Source organism: Dama dama, chromosome 19, assembly GCF_033118175.1.
Source record: "Dama dama isolate Ldn47 chromosome 19, ASM3311817v1, whole genome shotgun sequence".
NCBI classification, from domain to species: Eukaryota; Metazoa; Chordata; class Mammalia; order Artiodactyla; family Cervidae; genus Dama; species Dama dama.
The window spans coordinates 70,190,217-70,204,153 of record NC_083699.1 but is presented as its reverse complement, the minus strand read 5'-3'; the positions used below and the strand labels follow the sequence as shown (position 1 = coordinate 70,204,153).

Here is a 13,937-nt window from a genome sequence, read left to right as displayed (position 1 = left end):
AAGTTCTCTTATCAGAAGGGCTGTAGTGAAATTCAGCTGGAGATTGCTCTCAAGTCTCTGGAGCTTGGCTCTTTGCCTCCTGTTTGGGGGCGCTATTACCTGAGTCACCAGCAGGTACTGGAATACCCACAGTCCCCTGCCTCAATGTGGTTTAATAAAGCAATACAGAAACAATTTTTGGCTTTGCTGCAAATGTGCATAATGGAAAGCAAATATTATTAAAAAGACAATCATTTTTAGTGATTAAAATAATCCAAGGCAGAAAAAATTTCTCCCATAAGTTTCGAAGTTCTCATTTATCATCGTTTTGCCGCAAGAAGCCAGAGTAATTTTATTTTTCCTGACTTCTATTAAAAAGATCAATACATATGATTCCAAAGAGTCTCGGCTCATGAAAAGATGGAGCAGGCCTGTAATCACATATGAAAGTATTGGTTGTCATTAGCAGAAAGATTGATCTGAAAAGACAGCAGACCCAGAGTGAAAGGACTTAAAATTTTCCATTGGGCAGCCCAACAACTTTCACCTTCCAGATAATTGAATACAGATAACAGATTACCATATTAGAGGAAAGAATTGGATTGGGGATATTCAGTAGATACCTGCTTTAGCAAAGCAATGCCAAATTTCTCAATAATGATTTTTGTTTGATGCAAAAACATTAATGCAGCCTGACAGTACAAAGGCACGGTCCAATGTGCATTGAAGACAAAGTTGTTGGATCAGATTTTTATACAGTTACCTGTGGTATCAGAGGTTCTAACAAATGCATGTGTTCAGTTGACTGTAAAAAAACGAGTTAAGGAACATATTCAGGCAAATGTCATGGCTTTATTCCATGAATAGAGCTTCTTTCAGCTTTCTTCAGTGAGTTATTGATATGACCCTGAGTGGTAATTGTATAAAACTCTCAAGAACTGAACTCATGGGCAGGCATGCAAACGGTTTTCTTCACTGCATAACTCTCCTTTCCAGAAACCCACTAACAGTGCAGTAAAAAATGTTAGCTATAAAACAAGTTGGAATTTTTATAGGACCTTGGAAGGGCACGGTGAATTTGGAAATTCAGAGTTGTGGTCCAAGAACACTAAACTGAAGGTCAAGGTTTTCCATATCTTCATCCTTGTCCTAGGAATATACCATATTGACACAACTGAAGATGTTGCCCTCAAGCTCCAGAATTTATGCATAAGATGAAAGAGAGGCTGAGACCATGAATAAGAGAGATGCTATTAACCGAACTTTGGCCTGTATGTTTTTTAAGACATCTGAATATTTCATCACCTTTCAATCCCTTTGCTTACTTAGCGGGCAGCAAATACCTGGACATCTCATAGGAATCAAATCTGTTCATAATTATTAACCACTGATCATTTTCATAATGACCTAAAAGCTCATCTTGGAGAAAGATACCAATTTCCATCCCCTATAACAAACATCTTGACAGTGTAAGTGAACATTGCATTGGTGTTAAAAGCCATTGTTTGTCATAGACCTCAACAGAGTTTGACTCACTCCAGTGTTCTTGCCTGGAGAATCCCAGGGACGGGGGAGCCTGGTGGGCTGCCGTCTATGGGGTCGCACAGAGTCGGACACGACTGAAGTGACTTAGCAGCAGCAGCAGAGTTTGAGAGACATTTTATGTTAAGTGTGTTCCTCTATGACTCTTCTATGAATCCCTAAATTCTTTCATTATCTAAATTTTGCACAAAATCACATTGTCCTGGTATTCACTAGACACCTCAGTGCACACAAAGCAAAACTGTTTTCCTCCATGTCTAAATTAAACAAAATATAAACACTTGTTTTTATAAAAATTCCAGAAAATGTTCACACTTTTGGAATTTCCTGTAATAATAGTATCAGGAGTAAATTCCTTTAAATACAGAGGACAGGAATAAGACCAGCCAGGAATTATTTTTAGTTTTTCAAGCTTAGTAAATTCTTTTCCATTCTCAACTGAAAGAATTTTTCTTCTTGCAACTAAGAAAACATCTCCGTTTTACTAATGAAGTCAGTATTTTTTTTAAAAAGGGGAAATATTATTTTTCCCATTTGTGCCTCATCCAGGAATCTGTGTAAATATATATGTACATGTTTATATTCCATGCTTGTAGTGAGCCCACATTTTTTTTAACCAATTCTCTTTTCAAGAAAACTAAAGTAAGGATCACTCAAGGGCACTCTTACTTTAAAAGTGGAGCATGATGGTACCCCAAGACTAGAGTGGGCTTCCTGTCTTTGTTCTGTTGAAGGGGTGACTGTTGAAGAGTCTGACAGTGACTCTTGGGTCATACAAAACCACAACAGACAGAATGCCCATGACATAGCAATGAATGCATGAACGCTCAGTGACAGGACTCCTTCCATGCCCTTCCCTGCCTTGCTGATGCCTTGATGAGAGATTGAGGATACGATGACCTGGGTTGACATGCTTTCAAAGGAGTTGTCAGTGCAGCGTGTATGATGCCCCAGTGCACACTCGGCTCTGATTTGCACTGGGCTGTGCAAATTATAGTGTGTGCGAGTTGTATCATCCCTGTTCTCTGGGTACATTGTAATAAAAAGTCGCTGAGGCATGAAACAAGAAATAAATAGGACCTCAAGCACCTTACCTTTACAAACAGCATGGAAATTATTTTATTGTTATACATATGCTCAGTCGTGTCCAATACTTTGCGACCCCCATGGACTGTAAACCACCAGGCTCCTCTGTCCATGGAATTTTCCAGGCAAGAATATTTGAGTGGGCTGCCATTTCCTACTCCAGGGGATCTTCCTGAGTCAGGGATCGGATTGAACCCACATCTCTTGTGTCTCCTGCATTGCCAGGCAGATTCTTTACCACTATGTCACCTAGGAATGAAAATTATGGCATATTATTTTAAAAAGACACAACAAGAGAAAAAACTATAATGTAACTGTATTAATCAGGGCTCTCCAGAGACACAGAACCAATCAGAGACAGAGACAAAGATTGATTCATTAATTACAAGCAATTGGCTCAGGTGTTATGGGGGGAACAAGTCCCACGATTTTCAGGGGGACTCAGAAAGTTGGAAAGCAGTGGGATGTATTTCCAGTCCAAGTGCAAAGTCAGAGACCCAGGAGAGCTGATGGTGGTTCTACTCTGGAGGCCAGCAGACCTGAGACACAGAAGCACCAAGCTTCAGTTCAAGGGCAAAGGCAGGGAAAAGCCAATGTCCCAACTCAAATGCCACCAGGCCGAGGAATTCCCTCCTAACTCAACATTTTTATTCATTCAAGCCTGGAACTGATTGGACTCATTCCAATCAGGGAGGGTAATCTGCTTTACTTGGTCCACTGGTTTAAGTGCTAATCTCATACAAAACACCCTCCCCAAACACCCAGAATAATGTTTGATCCAATATCTGAGTATTCTATGACCCAGTCAAATTGACATACAAAATTAATCATTACAATAACCTTGTCAAATGCTAATCAAATACACTGTGCCTTTCATTTGTTTATCTTAATACAAATGATAATATAACTTCTGTTCATTCCCTTTTTGCATGATTCTTTTTGTCCATTTGGTTTAAATATTTCTCTGCGCTTCAACAAGCAGGCCATAGATAGATAGTAAAATTTCACTGAAAATTCATTTCCCCCCAGCTAAAACAAACTCAAGGAACATCTATTTAATAAAATGGAGAATCAATAAAATTATAATTTTAAGTCAGAACCAATGCCAAGTTGTCTTGTAAAGAAGTTTTATAGGAATTCATGTTCTTTGTTTCTGTTAGGAAAAATCATATTAAATTAGAATTAATATAATAATCATTAAACTGGTTGGTTTAGTGATGATAAGTTTGACTAAGAAACATGCATCCAGCTTCTATTCCTTTGAAACTACCTTTTCCAATTCTTTTAGGACCTTGCTACTCAAGGGGGATGTTGTAGAGAAGCAGCGCCTGCATCACTTGGGAGTTTGTCTAAAATGCATATTCCAGGTCTCACACCAGACCTATTAGATCAGAATATCTGGGGGTGGGGCCTAGGTATTTACATTTTAAGAAGCTCTCTGGGTAGTTCTTAAGCATGATAGCATTTGAGAGTCCCCATGTTAAATAATGTTTTATCCAGCTAGCAAAAATTACACATGCCACAGATTAAATCTCAACCAGAGAAACTTAATTCTATCATCCAGTTGAAGCTTAAGTTATCAACCAAGCTGGCAGGCTCTCTAATTCATTCAACAATGGAGAATTTTGTGTTTAACTGGTTTGTTCATTCCATCTAAATTTTGGAGGATTACATTCATTTTAATAAACTTAGTGATACTGGAGAACATCAAAATAATACAGTATTAAAATGTAGTAGTAAATTTTAAATGTAAATACTAAGTGAAATTTAATATTAAAATATTAAATGTGCTTTGCATATCACTCTATCATCTTGGCATAAATAGGCAGCCCTCAGAATACAGTTCAAATTGTCATCATTTCTCTAATTAGCCATATTTTCAAGTAAAAGCTGAAAGGCACCAATCAACAGGTCTTGGCTGTTGAACAGGTGATCGAGGTCTTGGCTATGAACATGAGTACTGAAAAGCACTGGTCTAGAGTAGTAGGCTTACTTATTGTGGAGTATCTTTTAAGCCTGCCATCCAAGTTATATCTTAGAAAATGATACTAGTTCATTTACAGCCTTTAATCAGTACAGACCCCCCTCTTTGCAACAAGCATATAAAAAGACAAATTTTGAAATACTGGAGCTTTCCTTCTCTTCCCCTGGCCTGAATTCCCAGTGTCTCCTTTGTGCCCACATACACAGCATTAATTCCCCATCAAGACATTCATTGCTTGCATCTTGGCCTTTGCTGCTCAGGAGGCCCTTCTCTTTTGGTAATCTCTCCCCAAGTTCATGCACAATAACCAAGCCCTGCTCTTCTCAACTTTCCTTCCCTCTTTCCAAATAAAAATGTTCTATACATTTCCCTTTCTTAAGAGACCTGATATGAACTACTTGTCTGTTCAAAATCTGTCTGGTACCATTCCCTTGGGATAATAATAATAAGCAATAATTTGGCATTGTGTCAGGTGCAAAGAGACTTGGAGCAACAGAATCAGAGTTCAAGACCTAGCTATGGTTTTGTAAACTTGGGGAAGATTTTACCCTCAAAGAACTCATAATTCAATAAAATAAATAAGACTGTGAAACAAAAATACAGCTGACTGGAAAATGCCTCCAAAAGACACACCAAGCTGAGGGAATCAAGAACAGAAGAGCTCATACCTGGTTGGACACGAACTTCAGAAAGTTGCTCAGAGGAAGCCACCCTGGTTAACAGTAAACTCAACCCTTTGGGGGGGGTCACACGTTAAACAAAATAGATATACCCCAAATTGCTCCATCGAGAAATAAGAACGGGATCCATGCAAACTCATATCATGTTGGTTTTTCTCTTGGCTCTGAGCAGAATGATGCTCATCATGTGACCCAACTGGAGTCATTCTGACACCAGTAGCCATAGACAAGTCATCGTGGTCCATTGAAACTAGTCATGTAACATCACTAGATACGTGTGAAGATGTGGGTGGATGGGGATAGGTGTGTGTACAGGAGCATATATGATTCTTGCCTCAAGCTAACTGGATAGTTTTCCTGTCTATAAAGAAATAAGGGTATGTAGAACATTTTTTTGTGGGCCAAGCCCCATAATGAGAATATGGCTACAAACTATGAAGAAGCAATTTCTGTTCTTCAAGAGCTTAGAGTCAAAATAACCAAACAGACATTTACAACTAATGACTAGTGTAGATTAAAATGTTGCTGCAAGTTTAAGACTTAAAGTCTACACAGCTTTCAGGCAGTGATTTCTCTTCTGTGCTACAGCTCCAGGATCTACTTCTGCAGTGAAGAGGATTATGACCCCTATTCTCATACTGAGTAGTGTTGCCAATGCCTGTCTTGGTTCCGTGAAGACAGCCCTATCTCATCAGCTCGGAGTCCTCATTTATTCCCTGGAACCACTCTATTAATCAGTGGTTCTTAGCCTACAAGTATCACCTGAGGGGCTAACAAGCAGATATCTGGCTTCATCCAGAAATTCTGATTCAGACTATAGCTGGGATAGTCTACATTGCATTTGGAAAAACCCATCTGAGTGGTTCTAAAGCAGAGTTACGCGAATTGCCCTAAGAAGCCCTGTAACCTAGAAGTGAACAAACTAAAAACACCAGTGTTCCTTATGCAGACAAATTGAGAACATAATTTAATTGATATGCTACATTCACTTCAGAATGTCTCAAAAATATGCACAAATATCTGCTTAACTTCTTTTGCCTTCAAAAGACACTAAGAGATAAACTATTCTAAAAATAGGAGAAAGTTCACAATCCTAAGACTTGAACTCTTTGTGAGGAGTTGTTTTAGTATAAAACTTCAACACATGCGCCAGGTTAATGAGGGAGACTGTTTACTTATCATTCTGTTTTTAAAAACATGTATCAGTAAATCTCTCTTTTAGGCAGCTTGAGTAAATGCCTAAAGGTAAGAAATATGCCAAATCAAAAACTAAATACTGCCAAAAATTCATGATAGAAATAAAATCAACTTCAAAATTGTAAATAAACCACAGATAAAAGAGAGGTTTTCTACTATGACCTTCAAATCAATTCTTTGGTTTTCTTTCTGTTTAAATGACAGACAACTGGAAAAAATAACTGTTTTTTCACTAAATCTAATTTTTCTCTTTCACATAATATTGATTTAAAGGCAATGTTATCAATAGTCATAAGTAAAAGAATAGGAACTTACAAAACCATAATTCTGTTGAAACCAAGGTAACCAGTTAATGAGTCAACATCAGCAAATTAGTTTAGAAAAATACATCAAGGCTTGGGATAAGCCCAGAATGACATGAAATGAGAAGGGCAGACAGTAAGAGTAGAAATAGTAAAGGTGGATTCTTCAAAATTCCATGGAGTTTTTTCTAACTCAGAAAAGGGTAACTTTATATAAAAACTTTAAAAAAAAAAAAAAAAAGCTCAACAGCATGGCAGTCATTGAAAAACTTGAAAATGAATGAATGAAAATAAGAAACTGAATCTTTCCTTCACTCAGCTAACTGTTGTGCAAAGGCCCTGGGGACTGATACAGTAAGCTATGTTAGAAATACAGGCTGAATAAAATATTTTTTTAAATGGAGTGATGAATGAATGGTCTTTTTTGTTAACCTGAAGCATGTAGTGAACTTATATCCATGTCTCTAAGGCACTCACCACTTAGCCAACAAAGTCACAGCCATCTATCTCTGCAACTAAGCATAATACAGAAAGATGTGTGTTACATCAGTCATATGAAACAGTGATTCAGGAACAGTGAGGAGAGCGTGATAAATTTTCCTGTGGGCTTAAATCGGGATAGTCTCACAGGGGAGGTGAGTGTTTTGCAGACTCTGGCTCTAAAAAAGTCTCTGGGTGAAGGTCCTCACTAGCTTGGGACAACCTCTTATTTAATCTGTGTAGAGTTTCCCCTTGGGTCCTCTGCCTGACTCTCATCACACACTCCACATACACATGTTCAGCCACCATATATATACACATGACTCCCAAAACTCTATTTTGAGACAAACACCTGAGTTTCAGACTCATACCCAAATTGCCTTCTGAGTAAGCTTCAGACTCCTCAAATTCATTATATCTAAATCTATTAACATTCCTCCCTTCTCCACCCCCAACCTAAACCTCATCATCTTCTCCTGTTCACCTTCTCATTGAAAGACACAGCCACCCATAGCCTGAGACAGAAATTTTCCATAATCCCAGACTCTCCCCCTCCCTACACCCAGTCACTAAGCTCCGCCTCTTCCACTTAAAAACCTCACCCCTTTTCTCCACATACACTGTTGGTGGGAATGCAAACTAGTACAGCCGCTATGGAGAACAGTGGGGAGATTTCTTAAAAAACTGGAAATAGAACTGCCATATGACCCAGCAATCCCACTTCTGGGCATACACACCTAGGAAACCAGATCTGAAAGAGACACGTGCACCCCAATGTTCATCGCAGCACTGTTTTTAATAGCCAGGACATGGAAACAACCTAGATGCCCATCAGCAGACGAATGGATAAGGAAGCTGTGGTACATATACACCATGGAATATTACTCAGCCATTAAAAGGAATTCATTTGAATCAGTTCTAATGAGATGGATGAAACTGGAGCCCATCATACTGAGTGAAGTAAGCCAGAAAGATAAAGACCATTTAAGCATACTAACGCATATATATGGAATTTAGAAAGATGGTAATGATAACCCTATATGCAAAACAGAAAAAGAGACACAGATGTACAGAACAGACTTTTGGACTCTGTGGGAGAAGGCGAGGGTGGGATGTTTTGAGAGAACAGCATCGAAACATGCATATTATCTATAGTGAAACAGATCACCAGCCCAGGTTGGATGCATGAGACAAGTGCTCCGGCCTGGTGCACTGGGAAGACTCAGAGGGATTGGGTAGAGAGGGAGGTGGGAGGGGGGATCGGGATGGGGAACACATGTAAATCCATGGCTGATTCATGTCAATGTATGACAAAACCCACTACAATATTGTAAAGTAATTAGCCTCCAACTAATAAAAATAAATGAAAAAAATAAAAAAATAAAAACCTCACCCCTTTCTCATCCTTCCACAACTAGTCTTAGTTGATATTCTTAACATATTTTACCTCCTTCAAGTTGATCCTCCACTGCCAGAGAGATGAACTGTAACTGATAGTGATTTTGCTTCTCTGATTAATATCTTCCAACAATGCCTTGGCATATTAGGGTAAATCCCACATTCCTCTTGAACTGGGACCTCCCACCCTGCCACCCTTTTCCCACTGCCTCCAGCAGGTTTTCAGAGCTCTGCCCACGTGGCACTTCCTCCTGTGGCTTGACCTGGATGTTTTCTCCTACACATGGACATCACCAGATGATCAATACCAAAATCAGATTGATTATATTCTTTGCATGGAGAAGCCCTATAGAGTAAGCAAAAACAAGACTGGGAGATGACGGTAGCTCAGATCCTGAACTTCTTATTGGCAAATTCAGACTTAAACTGAAGAAAGTAGGGAAAACCACTAGACCATTCAGGTATGGCCTAAATCAAATCCCTTATGATTATACAGTGGAAGTGACAAATAGATTCAAGGGATTAGATTCAAGGGATTAGACAGGCAGAGTGCCTGAAGAACTATGGATAAAGGTTCGTGTCATTGTACAATGTTAGTGATCATTGTGCAGTGATCAAGACCATCACCAAGAAAAAGAAATGCAAAAAGGAAAATGGTTGTCTGAGGAGGCCTTACAAATAGCTGAGAAGAGAAGAGAAGCTAAAGGCAAAGGAGAAAAGGAAAGATATACCCATTTGAATGCAGAGTTCCAAAGAATAGCAAGGAGAGATAAGAAAACCTTTCTCAGTGATCAATGCAAAGAAATAGAGGAAAACGATAGAATGGAAAAGACTAGAGATATTTTCAAGAAACTTAGAGATACCAAGGGGACATTTCATGCAAACATGGGCTCAATAAAGGACAGAAATGGTATGGACCTAACAGAAGCAGAGGATATTAAGAAGAGGTGGCAAGATACACAGAAGAACTATACAGAAAAGATCTTCATGACCCAGATAATCACAATGGTATGATCACTCACCTAGAGCCAGACATCCTGGAATGTGAAGACAAGTGGGCTTTAGGAAGCATCACTACCAACAAAGCTAGTGGAGGTGATGGAATTCCAGTTGAGCTATTTCAAATCCTGAAAGATGATGCTGTGAAAGTGCTGCACTCAATATGCCAGCAAATTTGGAAAATTCAGCAGTGGCCACGGGACTGGAAAATCTGTTTTCATTCTGATCCCAAAGAAAGGCAATGCCAAAGAATGTTCAAACTACTGCACAATTGCACTCATCTTACATGTTAGCACAGTAATGCTCAAAATTCTCCAAGCCAGGCTTCAACAGTATGTGAACTGTGAACTTCCAGATGTTCAAGCTGGATTTAGAAAAGGTAGAGGAACCAGAGATCAAATTGCCAACATCTGTTGGATCATCAAAAAAGCAAGAGAGTCCCAGAAAAATATCTATTTCTGCTTTATTGACTACACCAAAGCCTTTGACTGTGTGGACCACAACAAACTGTGGAAAACTCTTAAAGAGATGAGAATACCAGACCACCTGACCTGCCTCCTGAGAAATCTCTACGAAGGTCAAGAAACAAGAGTTAGAAATGGACATGGAATAACAGACTGGTTCCAAATTGGGAAAGGAGTACATCAAGGTTGTATATTGTCACCCTGCTTATTTAACTTATATGCAGAGTACATCATGCAAAATGCCAGGCTGAATGAAGCACAAGCTGAAATGAAGATTGCAGGGAGAAATATCAATAACCTCAGATATGCATATGACACTACCCTTATGGCAGAAAGTGAAGAAGAAGTAAAGAGTCTCTTGATGAAAGTAAAAGAGGAGAGTGAAAAAGTTGGCTTAAAACTCAACTTCAGAAAACTAAGATCATCGCATCTGGTCCCATCACTTCATGGCAAATAGATGGAGAAACAATGGATATAGTAGCAGGCTTTATTTTTTTGGGCTCCAACATCACTGCAGTTGATGACTGCAACCATGAAATTAAAAGATGCTTGCTCCTTGGAAGGAAAGTTATGACCAACCTAGACAGCATATTAAAAAACAGAGACATTATTTTGCCAACAAAGGTCCATCTAGTCAAAGCTTTGGTTTTTCCAGTAGTCATGTATGGATGTGAGCGTTGGACTATAAAGAAAGCTGAGCACAGAAGAATTGATACTTTTGAACTGTAGTGTTGGACAAGACTCTTGAGAGTCCCTTGGACTGCAATCAGTCCATCCTAAAGGAAATCAGTCCTGAATATTCGTTGGAAGGACTGACGCTGAAACTGAAACTCCAATACTTTGGCCACCTGATGCGAAGAACTGACTCATTGGAAAAGACCCTGATGCTGGGAGAGATTGAAGGTGGGAGGAGAAGGGGACGACAGAAGATGAGATGGTTGGATGGCATCACCAACTTGATAGGCATAAGTTTGAGTAAACTCCAGGAGTTGGTGATGGACAAGGAAGCCTGGTGTGTTGCAGTCCATGGGGTCATAAAGAGTCAAACATGACTGAGTGACTGAACTGAACTGAACTGAACTGAACTGAACTGAGTATCCTTCCCTTCACTTCAGCTGACCACTTTCTCTGTTTTCTAGCTTCTGCTCAGCTCAGTGACCATTCCTCTTCCTTTGGGAGGCATTTTTTTACTCTCTGGTCCCCAGATTCCTGTGCCTGTGTCTAGTGAAGGGCTTCACACTGTTCGGTATTGGTTAGAATATTTATCTACATCCTCCAAGCTGACAGTGGAAGCTAAAGGGCAGGTCTTTGTTCTGTTCATCTTTATATCCCTAAGGCCAAGCACAAAGCTCGTCACATAAGAAGATTGCAATAGCTTATGGATTATGTCAATTAACTAAAACCTCTCTCTAGCTTCACAATTGTTGCCATTCAAGAACAAATAGTTGAAAATCTCAGAAAGCATATGACTAGTCAAAATTTACTCCTCCAAAATGAACTGCCAACAATAAAAACTACATCCTCAAGTTTTATAATTATCACAACTGATTGGATACTAAAATTGTGCATCAACCAGTAGCTTTCTTCTACATTGTGCCAAATAACTGATTTGATAGTATTGTTTAAATTATTCTATTATCCAATACTTTCAAGGCAGCTGAGTTAGAGGAGCAGCTGCTTGAGTTTCATGTAGGTTTGACCTTTGTGAAGTGTTGACTTACTTCCCTGAGTTACTATAACTCATTCCCTTAAGCACATTTTTGAACATCTACTTTAGGATAGGCACAGATTCCATACCAGTGCTTCTCCAAGTGTATCCCATGGACCATCTTCATCTAAATCACCTGAGGATCTTGCTAAAATGCAGATTATTACATTCTGTCCAAGAAGTCCTAAACCAAAACTCTAGAAGCAGGGCCTGGGTATCTGCATCTTCAAAAAGCCCCTTATCTGTATTTATTCAAACTAAAGTTTAAGAGTCATTGGTTCACACTTTGGACAGTCCCACAGAAAGGAAAAAAAAAGATGAGGGAGTGGAGGGATGAGAGAGTGAGGGAGGTCCATGGGGAATAAAGGGAAATATATTATTTAGGTATAAGATCAGCTGCTATAGTAAGGAGACCCAAGACAAAAAGAGTTTATTTCTGTTTCACACGATCATTTGGGGATAGACGATCCAGACCTCACATGGTGGCATCAAGGTGTCAGGGACCCAGGATTCTTCTACCGTGTTGTCCTGTCATCCTGTGAGTCTTTCTCTCATCTGCATGGTCTAAGGTGATTCACTACCTCATCCTCATCCCACCAAGGTGGTCAGGGAAGGAAGAGGGTGCTTCTCCTTAAAGGCACAAGCCAGAAGGTACATTCATAATACCTGCTTATATTCCAAGACTTATGCATGCAGCTTCACCCAAATAAAAAAGAGACCGAGAAGTGTACTGGGTTCAGTGGGTTACAAGAGACCTGTGTACCCCATTTTAAAATGTTCTATAGAAATTGAGAAAGGGGAAATAGATAATGAGGTCAACTCACAGTTTCTGCCACCTGGGAGAAAGACTAAGAAGAGACAGGGAAGAGCTAGGAGAGGGAATGAAAAGCTGTAAAACCAACTGTCAGTTTTCTAAAACATTCTCTATCCTTCAGACCACAGCCAGATACATGTACTTACAGCCTGGTGTTCCTGATTTTCTGAGCTTCTTTAATCAAGGCTGTCATATTCACTTTCACTCACTCCCCTCTAGCCTTGGTTTTGGACATTGACTTTGAATGGATAATGATCTGCTGCCAATTTTTCCAATATTCTTGGCATAATGGGCAACAGGCACAAGTAGCTTATCCAAGTTTTCTGCTTTATATTAAAAGTCATGGGCTTGAGGGTGAGTTTTAAGTAGCACTGTGTCCTTGTTTGTGGTTAAAGATGGCACTGTTCGATAATCCAGGCATGGTACTCTTTCTCTATAAATAGTGCCCCTGAAATTGGGCAATGCTATGACACTGTGCTTGGTGAACTGAATTTCCGAGCGAATAATCACCTCAACTTTGACATGGAAACTGCCCTTTGGTTTGTCGTCTGGCTGCTGGATAAACTGTAAGCATGAAGGGACAAGGCAGTTTGGGGGTTATTTCTACACTCAGGGTATGTTTCCTGCAGAGTAAGAACTGCCATGGCCTCATGCCCAGAATACTGACCTGTGAAGAACAATCCCACCATCCTTTCATGAGCCTAAGATGAACCATGTGACATCCATTCCACAGATCAGACCTCAGGTCAGGTCTTAACTGCTTTTGGACAACGGCCATTTATATGATTTACAGAGCAAAGACTAGGCACAATGCAATCCTCAGGATATGTTAGAAAGTTAGAGGGTATTTCTAAGCATGAAAATATGCAACATATCAGGGGTAATGTCATAAAAAGAAACATCAAACCAATAGATCACTGTCTCCATGCAACTGTAATCTCTACATTAGCTCTCATTTCTGAGAAGGAGAAAGAAACTCTAGAAGTTCCACTCACATTTTTTAGGAGGCCATATGTAACCTTTGTAGGCCATATGTAACTTTTCCAAAACTGAACTTGAATATAATCTAATTAGAATTCAGATCCACAAAGCAAAGGAAAAGATAATGTGGTTTTATTCCAAAGTGCAGCCTTAAACACATGGCAACACTCATCATTCTCAAAATTCCCAGTTGCTTCATTTGCTCCCAAGAGTCAAGTGGCTTCTATAAGAAAATTACATGCGGTCAGAAAATTACAGGAGGCCTGCTTCTTAGGAAGTAATGATCCATTCATCTGATAATTTGCTAAATGCTTACTCTTTCT

The 13,937-nt window shown here is 39.4% G+C and overlaps 1 long non-coding RNA gene across 2 annotated transcripts in view; it reads right to left on the bottom strand.

Moving 5' to 3' along the window:
- Positions 1-13,937, bottom strand: part of LOC133073622 (uncharacterized) — a 203,495-nt gene that overhangs the window by 79,188 nt on the left and 110,370 nt on the right. The window contains exon 5 of one of the 2 annotated variants that reach the window (XR_009697021.1): positions 2,637-2,856. The exons of the other annotated variant lie outside the window; for it this stretch is intronic. This is a non-coding gene — a long non-coding RNA (uncharacterized LOC133073622). Of the gene's footprint in view, positions 1-2,636; positions 2,857-13,937 lie in introns of those variants that run through there. 2 annotated transcript variants of the gene reach the window in all.